The following is a 15,650-nucleotide window of genomic DNA, read 5'->3' on the forward strand; positions in this document are numbered from 1 at the left end:
TGCCTCGTCGGGGTAGTAAGTTCTATATACATGTAATTACAATACAATACAATACAATTCTGGAATGTAAAAACACAAAATAGATGAACGATTAATATAGTGTTCAAATCAAAACAGGATGCAAATCTGGAGCATCAAATCACAAAATAAAGAACTAAGTTCCACGTAATCCGCTGGACTGAGAAAATAAGAATAAAAACTACAAATGAAATAGAAGTTGTGCATCTAATATGTAAACAAATGTCAAAGAAGATTTAAAAGAATAAGATTAAAATGTCTCACCAAGAATTGTAATAGAAAGTAAGTATGTTACCAAAATTGGGAAAAAGTATTACTTACCTTATTCAATATTCAAAGTATAACCAGAAATATTTATATAAATTGGAGGCAATATTTGATGCACTGATAACCATAAGAAAGAAATAACTTTGGAAACCTATTTGTGAGATCTACAGATATAGAAAACATATGAGGGAGACCAGATATTTTCTGCACTATTTTACATTGGCATGATGCAATAAGGATCAAAACTGAAGACAACAGGCTAAACACGTAGATACATAAGAACTAAGGCAGTGGGATCAGAAGTTTGAAATATGTGGTTGTGAATTCAAAAAAGGTTAATTAGAATTTAAAGAACAAGAGTCTGTAGCATTTTCCTGGAAATGATGTGATGTCAAATGTGTACAGTGAGGACAGGAATCTGCATCACTTACGCTGAGACCTAGAGTTTTTTATCTTCCAAGCAGGGGCCAAGAAAAAGGTGGAGTCACAAAACTTGTTACGCCATATATATATATATATATACGGAACACCAGTTGATTGTGGCTCTCCCTTCAGACCGATTTTGTGGAGGAGTACTGGAGTGCTGATGGGTGAGCCCCCAGCTGTACAGCCAGGAAGAGGAACGAGGATGAGGGTCTCGTAGCGGGGCGGTCTTTGCGACTGCCAGCATGGGATCTTTGTTTTCATCAGCAAGAAAGGCCTTGCCCGGAAGACTGGTACCAGCTGGTGACTGGGCACCGCAGACGCCAACGCCGATGTGGTGAGGTGGTTTTGGCGTTATCAATTTTGATGATGGGTCCCTCTCAACCCTGAGGTTATGCCATATTGTGACTAATTGTATGCCAACTGTCAGCGTCCCTATTTTATTATTCAATTCCTTTGCCCCGGTGTGAGACGCCTTTGACACTGACCCCACAATAATAATATCTAATGTTCATCAACCACCTAACAGTTCACCATTGTATAGCATTATGGGATTTGGAGTCCTAAGGGTTTGGGAGCACGTGCTCGGTAGATTTTGAGTTACAAGTATACTCATTGTCTGAACATGCAACCTTGAAGTGAGACTTTATGTATCAAGTCCCGGTGCTCGGTTTTCATCAGGATTGTGACATTGATATTATGGCAGGAAAACACTTCAATTTTAAAGTTGAGGTCAGAGGTCATGCTGCTGCGGACTTGTTATCAGTTGAGCTTTCGGAACTTTGGCCAATAAAAGCGGGCATGAACAATAATGCTTGACAGTAGTGGCATTTTTGAATTATGAATTATATATTTTTATTAAGGCAACACAGGATTACGAGTTTGGCTGCATGCTTCAAATACCCACATTAATCCCACTGTGATAAACGATGTTGGTGATTCACGGCATAATTCTGCATCCATGGGGGCAGCATTTTCGGTATTTTAAGCAAACTAAATACATTCATTGTGCGTAATAATTATGAAGTTATGCCTTACCTGCATTTATGCTGTTTTTTAGCTGTGGAAAATATATACATGTAGTATTTTGTCTGTGAGTTGATCACATACTTTATAGTATGTTGTATATGTTTATTCATCAGTCCGGTGGGAAGGGCTACTTAATACAGGTGCAAGACCGCGCCACACTAGATTGACAAAGGCCTCTTGAAGGCTGAAACGCGTCTCTCCTTGTGCTTGGGATTGAGGACGACCTGATTAAATAAAAAGATGCCGAATCTGGAACCACCTCGAGTCCGTGCCTTCTTCCATAGAGCTTCTGTGGGAGGTGGTTGTTTGTTTCATATATATATATATATATATATATATATATATATATATATATATATATATATATATATATATATATATATATATATATATATATATATATATATATATATTACCTACTGGCGGTCGCCAGTGGGTATATATAGTTAGGATTTTTTCTCTATGGGATTTTTGAAAATTCTATGTCTAATAACTTTGGCGTTTGTGGACGGAATTGGCTGAAATTTTCAGGAAAATGGAACATTTTGTTTCTGAGCAGCCCCTGACAATTTGGGGGGGTTTCATCAAGGGGGGGCCGAGAAAAAAGGGGGGTCCCAAAACGCGTTTTTCCCATGTTAATTTCCATAGGGCGGTTGGCCTCACTTTTAGCTCGAACGGCTGAATGGATTTGCACGAAACTTGGCAAAATTGTAGGGACTGTTAGCCCGATGTGCCTTTGCTAGGTCTCAATATATGTGCTCCAGTGGATTTTGAGTAATTTAGGTTCAAAAAAAGATATATATCTGGGCGGAGCCTAACCACACATCTGATCTGATTGGCTGTCAGCACTTCATCCAAGAAGTGTTGGCAGCCATCTTGGGACCAATATACATGATAGCACCTCATTAAAAAGCATTGTAGTTAATAGAGGGTTTTAGGACTTTAGTTACATTATAAATCATTTGTTGATGGTACCATACTCGTTTTAGGAATTGTGGTGGGTTCTAAGGTGATTTTACCATGTGAAAAAACCTTCTGCTGTGATATCATGAATATTGTTTGAAAGAAAACTAATATCTCATGATTTTCCCACAGTGGTTTGGAAGGGGATCTATAAGCTAAACTGAAAGCATATTTTCTGTAAATTCACATTATCTTTCTCAGTCATGTGAAAATGAAGTCTGACATTCTCAGTAAAACATGTACATCCAACAAGGACAGAGACTGTCAGTTGATTCCTTTGTGTTCTACTGCAGCCTCCTAGAGTGTTCTAAAGAACAACTAGAGCGCTAACAGTCCTACTTATTACAAAGGTATGGCACACCTGAAGCCATCTTGATTGGAATAAAGTGGTAACTCCTAGAACATTTAATTTAAAAAGAAACAACATGAGGGGGTATATTTTGCCATAGAAAGTATGATTAGTGCTGCAGAATGAAAAATTAGGGCACATTTTGAGTGACTTCTCAAATCCTTTTCTATTTCATTAAAACATTCTGACATGCAGTCTCCCAAAATGGCCACCAGAGACAAAAGAGCCCAAATGTAGCCCCAAAACACCCAGATGTAGCCCAAGTATAGCCCAATGACAGAATGTCCCAGAGTGTTCTAAAGAACAACTAGAGCGCTAACAGTCCTACTTATTACAAAGGTATGGCACACCTGAAGCCATCTTGATTGGAATAAAGTGGTAACTCTTAAAACATTTAATTTAAAAAGAAACAACATGAGGGGGTATATCTTGCCATAGAAAGTATGATTAGTGCTGCAGAATGAAAAATTAGGGCACATTTTGAGTGACTTCTCAAATCCTTTTCTATTTCATTAAAACATTCTGACATGCAGTCTCCCAAAATGGCCACCAGAGACAAAAGAGCCCAAATGTAGCCCAAATATCACTCAGATGTAGCCCAAGTATAGCCCAATGGCAGAATGTCCCAGAGTGTTCTAAAGAACAACTAGAGCGCTAACAGTCCTACTTATTACAAAGGTATAGCACACCTGGAGCCATCATGATGGGAAAAAAGTGGTAACTCTAAAAACATTTAATTTAAAAAGGAACAAAATGAGGGGGTATATTATGCAATAGAAGGTATTATTAGTGCTGCAGAAAGAAAAATTAGGGCACATTTTGAGTGACTTTTCAAATCCTCTTCTATTTCATTAAAAAATTCTGACATGCAGTCTCCCAAAATGGCCACCAGAGACAAAAGAGCCCAAATGTAGCCCAAATATCACCCAGATGTAGCCCAAGTATAGCCCAATGACAGAATGTCCCAGAGTGTTCTAAAGAACAACTAGAGCGCTAACAGTCCTACTTATTACAAAGGTATGGCACACCTGAAGCCATCTTGATTGGAATAAAGTGGTAACTCTTAAAACATTTAATTTAAAAAGGAACAATATGAGGGGGGTATATTTTGCCATATGAATTATGATTAGTGCTGCAGAAAGAAAAATTAGGGCACATTTTGAGTGACTTCTCAAACCCTCTTCAATTTCATTAAAAAATTCTGACATACAGTCTCCCAAGATGGCCACCAGAGACAAAAGAGCCTAAATGTAGCCCAAACATCACCCAGATGTACCCCAAGTATAGCCCAATGACAGAATGTTCCAGAGAATTCTAAAGAACAACTAGAGCGCTAACAGTCTTACTTATGACAAAAGTATGGCACACCAGAAGCCATCTTGATTGGAATGAAGTGGTAAGTCTGAAAACACTCAATTTAAAAAGGAACAACATGAGGGGGTTAATTTTGCCATAGAAAGTATGATTAGTGCTTCAGAAAGAAAAATTAGGGATAATTTTGAGTGACTTCTCAAATCCTCTTCTATTTCATTAAAAAAATTCTGACATGCAGACTGAAACATGCACTTTGAATACCAGCAGCAGACGTCCCTGGTGAGCAGTAGATTTACTACAGTGATCTAATGTGCAACTAGAGTGCTAACATTCAGAATTTATGGCAAATGTGTAACACATCTGAATGCCTTCTTGATGGAACCAAAGTAAACAAGCATTGAAAATGCAATAGATCTCGCCCTCGTTTAAGTTAAAGCCATTCTGTTTGTAATGAGGTGGCTTTTTAGCTTTGCTTTTATTAGTGTTTTTTCAACTTTCATGTAAATACCATGCATCTGTATGCATATAAGTATATGTATGCATGCATTTATGTTTGTATTTATATAGATATACAGATGATATATGTTTATATATGTATGTATATATATATATATATTCACTGAAAAAACCATAGGTTATAGACCATATATAGTTAGGAATTAGCATTTACAAAACCTTGAAAATTCACTGAAAAAAACATAGGTTATAGACCATATATAGTTAGGAATTCGCATTTACAAAACCTTATTTTACTCACACAAAACCATTGAAATTCCATATATAGTTAGTTGCACTAACTATATATCGCGCACCCGCAATCCACTGCTGATGATGTCACATATTACATCATTCATGACATGGTCAGTGACATCACTGATGACATCACTGATGTCATCTCAAATGACATCACTGATGACATCACTGATGACAACATCCAGTGACTGTTTTTTTCTGTAAAGTTAAAATATGTCTTACATATTGAAGAATGAGTGGGTGTATAAGTGTCTGGATGAAGGATTTAGTAGGTGCATGACTGACTGTATGAGTGAGTGATTAAATGTGTCTCACTGAGTGCATGGGTTAGTGACTAAACTGTCTTAATTTGTGCATCATTATGTCTGTTGTTCTGTAAACTGTTGCATGTGTTGATAAGTAGCTATATGAGTAACTATATGGGTTATTGATTGGTTGCCCAAGTATTTGTAATGGGAGACTGAGTGTGTGTGTGGGTGGCTGGGAGGTGTATGACTCTGTGCATAGATGTGTGAGCAGTTGATTCACTAGATGTATGGTTTCAAAAGTGCATGTGGAAACAGCTGTATGGGCGGTTGACTGTGTGCATGAGTGTATTGGTGAGTGAATGGATATCTCAGTGCTACATGTCAAAGTAAGTACATATGTAAAACACAGTACATGTGAGAGTTGACATATATAAATAACTGTGCATAAGAGCCAGTGAATGTGTGAGTGGCTGTATGGATCATTGTGAACTTGTATCAGGGATTGTATAAGAGAGCAAATATGTGTTAGTATATGTTTGAATAAGTAAAGTTTGTATAACTGTATAGTTGAGGAAATGGAGGTGTGATTGATTCTTTGCATGACTGACTAGGTGTGTGAGTAACTCCATGGATGAGTGACAGTCTGTGAGTGTCTGTTTACACTGATTGTATCTAAGGTTATATTAGAGTCTGAAGAGGTTCATCGTATTATCACATGAATGATATCATCAGTGATGTGATCAGTAATGTCAAATGAGATGTCATCAGTGATGTCATCAGTGATGTCACTGACCATGTCATGAATGATGTAATATGTGACATCATCAGCAGTGGATTGCGGGTGCGCGATATATAGTTAGTGCAACTAACTATATATGGAATTTCAATGGTTTTGTGTGAGTAAAATAAGGTTTTGTAAATGCGAATTCCTAACTATATATGGTCTATAACCTATGGTTTTTTGCAGTGAATATAAATATATATATATTTTTTTCCAAATCCAAAGAGGGTCCTTCCGGGATCATTCTCCCGTCGTCAGCTGGCGCTTTTTTTCGGCAGACTCAAAGCCGAACTTTTTTGAATGTCCAAACCAACTTGCCAATAAGCAATACGCGCACTCAGGAGTATGGTTGCTGAATTGTATTCCTTAGGAAACGTTATGCGTTTCGACACCAGTTGTGCCTTGATCACACGTTAACCAAAATGACATACTGGCACATTTAAATAAAGTTACGTTGAAACAAAATTAAACAGCGATGAGGTGACAGCGAAAAGTGTCTTACTTTTGCATGTAACTATGTCGGCCATTTTACAGAGGTAAACGATTCAAGGTAAACAGAATGTATATTACATGATTGCATAGATGTGTATCTTTGTCCACCTATTGTATGTCAAACAATAAATAAACAATTATTAAAAAACACCTTGTTTATCTCTACTGGTAAGTTCTACCATATGACATGTATAATCTATTGCTGCAAGTGCCAAAAAGATACCACTGTCTGAGATAAAAGTGGCCCCTAAATTTAATAATGACCACATAAGTAGCGTCCACATTTGTATATCTGGATTAATCAATCATGCCTTCGGTCTAGTGCCCGATAGAACAAACCAGCATTTTGTTAAATCACAATGGTAATAACCGCAAACTTTAGAAAGGTTCTTTCCCTATGGCGGTAGTTGTGAAATTGCATGTCAAAAAATAGGCCCAAGGGTTAACTCTGCAAAAGAGATTGGACCTGTCACCTCACAGGTTAAACAATTATTGGAGCCAAAAAATGACAAAAAGTGCAAACAGTGAAAGTCTTATCTCTATGTGGTGAAGTGATCCTCTTTTATGTCGCCGAAGAAAAGGGAAGGGAAGAGTGAGGTGCATTAAAACAGTGATTTCTCCCTTCCTTTCCTCCTGAAAGAAACATATAAACATACTATTAAATTTTTTTTCATACATTAAAATATCATACATCAAATTAATGAACAATGTATTACAGTACACATGATAGATAGGCGGTTACGTGAAAAGAACATAGGGATATTACAGAATTGCCATGTTAGGTCTATGGCTCTACTAAGCTATCCTCTTTAATTGGCTACTCTTCATGTAAATGAGTTGCCAATTCCTCATCTAAGTTGTGCCCTCCAGGGAATATTTTTTCTAATTCCATAATCCATTTGGACTCCCTCTTTCTTAGTGCCAGGTCTCGATTGCCAGCCCTTCTGCCTATGTTACCTTGTTCTAATGCAAAAAAACCTAAGTAGTGAATTATGAGATTGATGGTGCTCCTGAAAGTGTCTAGCTACAGAGTAGCGTACATCTGAGTGTGTCACTGCTCTCAAATGTTCCTGAATACGCTTTTTGACCATGCATCTCGTACTGCCTACGTACTTTAAATTGCATGGACATACAAGTACGTAGATAACAAAGTTGGTGTTACATGTAAGGAACTGTTTGATTTCATGCTTGGTAGAGAGTCCTGGGATGTCTATCTCTTTTACCATGAAACTTGTTATGCAAGCCCTGCAATGGCCACAGGGATAGAAACCTTTAAGGCCCTGAATATGCTGTTTTTTGTTGTCAGATATATCACCTTTAACTAAGAGATCTCTTAGATTTCTTCCTCTCCTATAGGTGATTTGGGGCCTATTTTTTAGATGGGTGCCTATTACATGATCTGTCTGTAAAATGTTCCAATTGTCCACCAATATTTTGCAAACTTTATCAGACCTCTGGTTAAAGGTGGTAATAATCCTAGTTGGTTTATTTTCACTCTTATTGTTGGGCTTAGGCTGCTAAATTTCTGATCTCTCCACTTCTGATATCTTTCTTATTGCTTTGGTAAGTACCCACTCTGGATACCCTCTCTCTCTGAATCTGGACAACATGTTAGCTTGTTCCTGGACAAAGCCCTCTGTGTTACTACAAATTCTCTTTGCCCTTAACATGAGTCCCTTGCTCACTGCACCTTCAGGATTCAAGCAAGCCGGGCCGAAGATGGCTGTAATGCCAGAAACCGGTCCCCGGAAGCATGTTTCCTTTCCAGTAAAAGAATTGGGTTGGTAGTTTGGTCTGCCCTGTTCCCATGATGCACTGGGCCAGGGACAGACTAATTTGCATGTAGCCAGGTTCTGAGCTGGGATGGTGCAGTGAGCTAAAAAACGGTGATAGATCAAGCCCTGATCTGTTGACTGGGTAGGAGTGTTCTGCTTAATTCAGATACTCTGTCCATCACCACCCTCTTTTCTGAATCGTTTTGTCCACCATAAGCGTGGAAGGGTATGCTCAGACATGAGTCCCTTGCTCACTGCACCATCAGGATTCAAGCAAGCCGGGCCGAAGACGGCTGTAATGCCAGAAACCGGTCCCCGGAAGCTTGTTTCCTTTCCAGTAAAAGAATTGGCTTGGTAGTTTGGTCTGCCCTGTTCCCATGATGCACTGGGCCAGGGACAGACTAATTTGCATGTAGCCAGGTTCTGAGCTGGGATGGTGCAGTGAGCTAAATAACGGTAATGGATCAAGCCCTGATCTGTTGACTGGGTAGGAGTGTTCTGCCTAATTCAGATACTCTGTACATCACCACCCCCTTCTCTGAATCGTTTTCTCCGCCATAAGCGTGGAAGGGTATGCTCAGACATGAGTCCCTTGCTCACTGCACCATCAGGATTCATGCAAGCCGGGCCGAAGACGGCTGTAATGCCAGATACCGGTCCCCGGAAGCTTGTTTCCTTTCCAGTAAAAGAATTGGCTTGGTAGTTTGGTCTGCCCTGTTCCCATGATGCAGTGGGCCAGGGACAGACTAATTTGCATGTAGCCAGGTTCTGAACTGGCATGGTGCAGTGAGCTAAAAAACGGTGATGGATCAAGCCCTGATCTTTTGACTGTGTAGGAGAGTTCTGCTTAATTCAGATACTCTGTCCATCACCACCCCCTTTTCTGAATCGTTTTGTCCACCATAAGCGTGGAAGTGTATGCTCAGACATGAGTTCCTTGCTCACTGCACCATTAGGATTCAAGGAAGCCGGCCCGAAGACGACAGTAATGCCAGAAACCGGTCCCCGGAAGCTTGTTTCCTTTCCAGTAAAAGAATTGGCTTGGTAGTTTGGTCTGCCCTATTCCCATGATGCACTGGGCCAGGGACAGACTAATTTGCATGTAGCCAGGTTCTGAGCTGGGATGGTGCAGTGAGCTAAAAAACGGTGATGGATCAAGCCCTGATCTGTTGACTGGGTAGGAGTGTTCTGCTTAATTCAGATACTCTGTCCATCACCACCCCCTTTTCTGAATCGTTTTGTCCACCATAAGCGTGGAAGGGTATGCTCAGACATGAGTCCCTTGCTCACTGCACCATCAGGATTCCAGCAAGCCGGGCTGAAGACGGCTGTAATGCCAGAAACCGGTCCCCGGAAGCTTGTTTCCTTTCCAGTAAAAGAATTGGGTTGGTAGTTTGGTCTGCCCTGTTCCCATGATGCACTGGACCAGGGACAGACTAATTTGCATGTAGCCAGGTTCTGAGCTGGGATGGTGCAGTGAGCTAAAAAACGGTGATGGATCAAGCCCTGATCTGTTGACTGGGTAGGAGTGTTCTGCTTAATTCAGATACTCTGTCCATCACCACCCCCTTTTCTGAATCGGGAATAGAACTCAGCAATTGGTGCCATCCCATGGAGGGCTAGTGAGGAACAACAGCCCTGACCTCTTGATAACATCTTCACAAGTCACAGAAAAAAATTGCAAATACCGACGAGAGCAAATTGAGGGAGATGAAACAGGGACAAGGGGGCAGGGCGTGTAGAAGGAATAGAAGGGGGCAGGGGAGCAGGATGGAAATGATGCAACAAGTATGGGGATATGGCAGATGGCATGTAAACACAAGCATACATATGAAGCGTTTCAAAACAAATTAAGAAACTAGCTTCAGAAGTGGCAGGAATGGAAGGACACTAGTACTTGGCCCGTGTTCCAGGTGAAGGACAAACCTAAGAAGAGGACATGAGGTATGCATGCCTTGACAAACAGGGATGAAGGAAATGAGAGGAATGCTCAAGAAAAGCAACAGTAAGCTATGGGTGATCTGTAAGCACACTGATGTAAAGAAAATGTCTCAAAGCAACAGAGCATGCATTGTCTAGCTGAGACCAAAAAAACAGGCATTAACTACTCAGACTGGGCAACAGTGAAGTTGTTTACATGTTCTCTTTAACTTACTTTTGTATTCCTTTTGAGTATTTGCTTTATTTCTATAGTTATTGTTTCTGCAATATATTATTAATGGGCAGTTCACCCTTTAAAAAGAGAAACCTCTAGGTGTCTGTAGAAATTCATGGTTGTGGGTGTGTGTGTTTTTAATGGGCCAGGATTGAGAGCTGTAGAGTACAGGCTGATCGCAATACAATTGTCTCATGGTTCTCACTGTCAGTGGGTGATAAAGTGGTGTAAATCTTTGACCTCGCTGTTGAGTGCATGGGACAATAGTCAGGTGTGCCATTTGAAATATTGATTCTATGCAAACATGTGCAAAGGAGGTACACAGATGTCCAAATATCGACAGGTTAAACAAAAATCATTGCTCAAAGGTGAGTGGATGGATTATGAAGAGATGGAGATTCGAGATCAACATTCAGAAGAAAGTGAAATGAGGATTATCGAGATAAAGAAATTAAGTGTGAGATTTGCAGATGGAGTGTTTTCAGAAAGGTATGAAAAAAAATGTGTGTCTAACCGAAAGAGACTGAAAAGAAAGTGGTGCTAAGTAGAAAGGACGAGTGATTGAGAAACTGAAGATAACGTGCCCTCCACAGACCTTAGTCATGTTTTATTTAACACAAGTTGCTTAAAATGCTAAATGACTGTGTGTATGTGTGTGTGTATGTATATATATATATATATATATATATATATATATATATATACATATATATATATACATATATATATACATATATATATATATACATATATATATATATATTCACTGAAAAAAACAGAGATTTCACACCAGTTGTAGTTAGCTGGAAATTTTACTGACATAAAACCATTGAAATTCCACGTTATAGTTAGTTGGACTCACTACAACTTGCGCGCCTGCAATGCACTGCTGATGAGGTCACATATTACATCACTCATGACATGGTCAGTGACATCACTCATGACATCACTCATGACACCATCCAGTGAATGTGTGTCTTTCTGAAAAATAAATATTAGTGAGTAATGTTTAAATATTTAAATATATGTATTAGTGTTTCACTTTGTGTATAAGTGGCTGCATGGGTTGGTGAGTAACTACATGTGTATGTATATGAGTTATTGGATGTTTTTTTAGTATCAGTATGAGTGTCTGTATTGTTTAGTGTGGGTATTACTTACAACATTGATGCATGAGTGACTGACTCTCTGTTTGTATGTATTTTGAAGACTGCATATGTGCAGGACTGTATGGTGGAATAGTGTGTATATGTGTATGTTAGTGAGTGAATGACTGTCTCACTAGTGTCTTTATCAGTAACTACATATGTTTTAATCTAGAATATGTGAATATTGATGCATATAAGTGAGTATATGTGAGAGTAAGAGATTGTAAGAGTTCCTGTTTATATAAGTATATGTTTCTATAAGTGATTGTTTAAGAGAATAAATATGTGTAAATTTCCATAGAAGTAAGGTGGCAGTGTGTGTACAGCTCTATATGCAAATAAATGGATGTTCAATAGTTTAGTTGCATGTGTGAGTATGTGTGTGAGTAACTTATGGATGACTGTCGGTGTGTAACAGGATGTATAGGTGTATCACTACATATGATGAGTGAGTATACTTTGAGTGATTACATTGAACTGTTGGTGAATGAGTGGATGTGTATATAGATGGTGGAATTACTGAATTGGCTGTTGTGACTGATATGGGTATGTCAATGTTTGGGAAAATTTAAGTTTCTATTTTTGAATATGTGTTTCCAGAGTTACATTACAGTGGAAGGAGGTCTGTCACTCTGTCACAAGGATGGTGTCATCAGTGATGTCATGAGTGATGTCACTGACCATGTCATGAGTGATGTAATATGTGACGTCATCAGCAGTGCATTGCAGGCACGCATGTTATAGTGAGTCCAACTAACTATACCGTGGAATTTCAATGGTTTTATGTCAGTACAATTTCCAGCTAACTATAACTGGTGTGAAACCTCTGTTTTTTTCAGTGAATTTACTAGGTTTTTAAAATCCTAATGCCTAACTATAACTGGTGTGAAACTTATGGTTTTTCAGTGAATTTCAATGGTTTTTTAATAGCAAATCTCTTTAGGTATGAAAAGTAAAAAAATGTTATAACGAATTTTATATTGTATAATTATGTAATAATATTTTCTATATTTTTACTTTTTTTTTTTTTGCCCCGGAGCGCTCCCGGGGCGCTTACCGGGAAGCGCCCGGTCAGCGCAATTTTGCCGCGCGCCCAGGGGCGCGTACCGGGGAGAGTCCCGTTAGCGCTATTGCCGCAAACGAAAACAACATTGTGACGTTTCGCGCAGTCGCGTGATGCGTCATATGACGAACTGCGTAAAAGCACCCGGAAGCACGCGATCGCATACAATCGTGCAACGTCTCGACGTGCTTACGCTACGCGCCCCAGGTCATGTGATCTGAAAATAATACTTTTCATTGGTGCAGATCAGTTTTGGTTTCCAAATGATGAAAGCCTGGGTCATGTGACTTGATAATAACACTTTTCATTGGTCCAGAACAGTTTTGTTTTCCAAATGATGAAAGCCCCCACCTTTTTCCCTTATTCTGACTTTGTCCTTTGACTGAGGAAGACCTTTTTGGAGTTTTATCTCTACTCTTTACTAGTTTGAAATGGCTACATTAGCAGCAGCAGCTGGAGGATCTGCCCCACCACCACCACCACCACCACCATCTAAAAGACCACTAGAAGATTACATTGGTGGTCAAGAGGACGAGGAGGAGAATGATGAAGAGGAGGAACAGAGAAAGTCATTCCTGCCTGAAAATAAACAGCCCTACCAACCAAAAGAGCACTTTATTTGGGAGTTCTTCAAAATCCCAAGGGGTTTTAAAAAAGTCAACGCTGCAAAGGTGACTTGTTTAGTTTGTGATGCTGAGTTGTCCAGGGGGAACCCTAACAAAAAGTATTCCTTCGGGAATCATACAATGATTCACCACATGATGCGTTTGCATCCAAACAATTATTCTAATGCAGAGTTAAGGGACCTCTGCAGTAAGCTACCCCCATCAACGTCTAGACCCTTAACATCAAAACAACCCACTCCATCGGGTCCGGGGGCAAGAGACACATTGGCTACTATTCAACCTAAAAAAAAAAAGTTTGCCGATTACAAAATCGTGTGCAAATATTGTAACAAGGCACTTTGCTATGGTGAGCAAAGTATCGAACTTATCATGGTTGCTGGTGATAACCATAAGTGTCCAAGAAAACCCTAAATGTTCCTGATTTTTTTTTTTGCTCCAGTTGAGCCATTTACAATTCCCTGTTTTTTGTTTCTCCCCATAAAAAATTCTAAAAAAATATAAAAGTGTTCAGAAAAGCCAAAAAAAGAAAAAAATGTTCCAAAAACAATTAAAAAACTATAAAACAACAAAAAGAATAAAAAAACAGTTCTTTTTAGAACTACCTCCAATTTATAAAAAAATGCTAAATTTTTTGAAAACTCTGTCATTCTTTTTTCCCTATGGTATGCTCCCCGCTCCGCTCCCCGGTGCGCATACCGGGTGCTCCCCCCGCGCAAATCGAAAACCTAGGGGGTCAGGGGGGTCTACTCTGCCCCCTTATGGTCATTTCCCCCTTTGTTTTTCCCACCTCTTGTGTCTCGAGTCTACCGAGACACAGGATGGCGGCGCTCCGGACTGTTTGGAATGTTTACAAACACCCGAGAGCCAATCAGCTTTCCGTGCGCAAGTCACGTGGCGCGCCCGGTGCGCGTACCGGGGCGCGGCTATAGATATATATATATTTTTTTTATCCTAAATTACTCAAAATCCACTGTAGCACATATCTTGAGACATAGCAAAGGCACATCAGGCTACCAGTCCCTACAATTTTGCCAAGTTTGGTGAAAATCCATTCAGCCGTTCGGGCTAAAAGTGAGGCCGACCGCCCTATGGAAATGGAGAAAACACGTTTTCGGAACCCACTTTTATCTCGGCCCCCGCTTGACGAATCCCCCCCACATTTTCAGGGAAGGAGCGGAGCGGGCCACGAACTTTGAGAAATTCGCAAAGATTCGTCCACCGGCGCCAAAGTTATTCCTAATAGAATGTTGCGGATTTCCTATAGAAAGTAGATCCTAACTATAACTACCTACTGACGACCGCCAGTAGGTAATATATATATATATATATATATATACATATACAAAACCATTGAATTTCTTTCCTCATAGTTAGTTGAACTAAGTATAACTTGCATGCCCAGAATCCACTGCTGATGATGTCAGATATTACATCATTCATGACATGGTCAGTGACATCACTGATGACATCTCAATTGACTTCACTGATGACATCACTGATGACATCATCCAGTGAATGTGGTTTGGTTTGTTAATTATATCATTATTATATATATATAGGAATCTGCATTGAAGACTAGGTGGATGTAGAAGTGTCTGGATGGAGAATTTGCTACTACTGTGATTGACTGTGTAAGTGAGTAATTAAAACTGTCTCACTAAATATATGGGATAGTGATTTATCTGTGTGAATATTTGTTTCACTCTGTGTCTTGTTGTGTAAACTACTGCATAAGTAGGTTATATTAGTTTTTAATTAGTTAAGAGAGTATTTGTATGAGAGAGTGAATGGGTGTGTATTTGGACGGAAGGTGTGTAACTGTCTAAATATGCGTAAATTAGTTTATTAAGTACACATAAAATGTTAAAACTGTATGTGAAAACAGTTGTTTTGGGTGAGTAAATCTCTTTATGGGTGTGTTCATGAGTAAATATATTTCTCAATGATATATGTGCAACAAAGTAGAAATGTAAAAGACAATGTATGTGACTGTTGTTGTATATAAATATGTATACATAAGACTCAGTGGTCGTATGAGTGACTGTATCGAAAACTGTATACTTGAAATAGTGATTTTATAACACACTAAGTATGAGTTATTATCTATATAAATAAATAAAGTGGTGTTTGTATAAGTGTGCAGCTTAGTAAATGTAACTATGATCATTTGTTTGCATAAGTGGGTAGGATGACTACATAGGTGAATAGGGTGTGTGCTGGGGTGTAATGTCGATGTAGGCGTATAA

Source organism: Lissotriton vulgaris, chromosome 9 (assembly GCF_964263255.1).
Source record: "Lissotriton vulgaris chromosome 9, aLisVul1.2, whole genome shotgun sequence".
Taxonomy (NCBI): Eukaryota; Metazoa; Chordata; class Amphibia; order Caudata; family Salamandridae; genus Lissotriton; species Lissotriton vulgaris.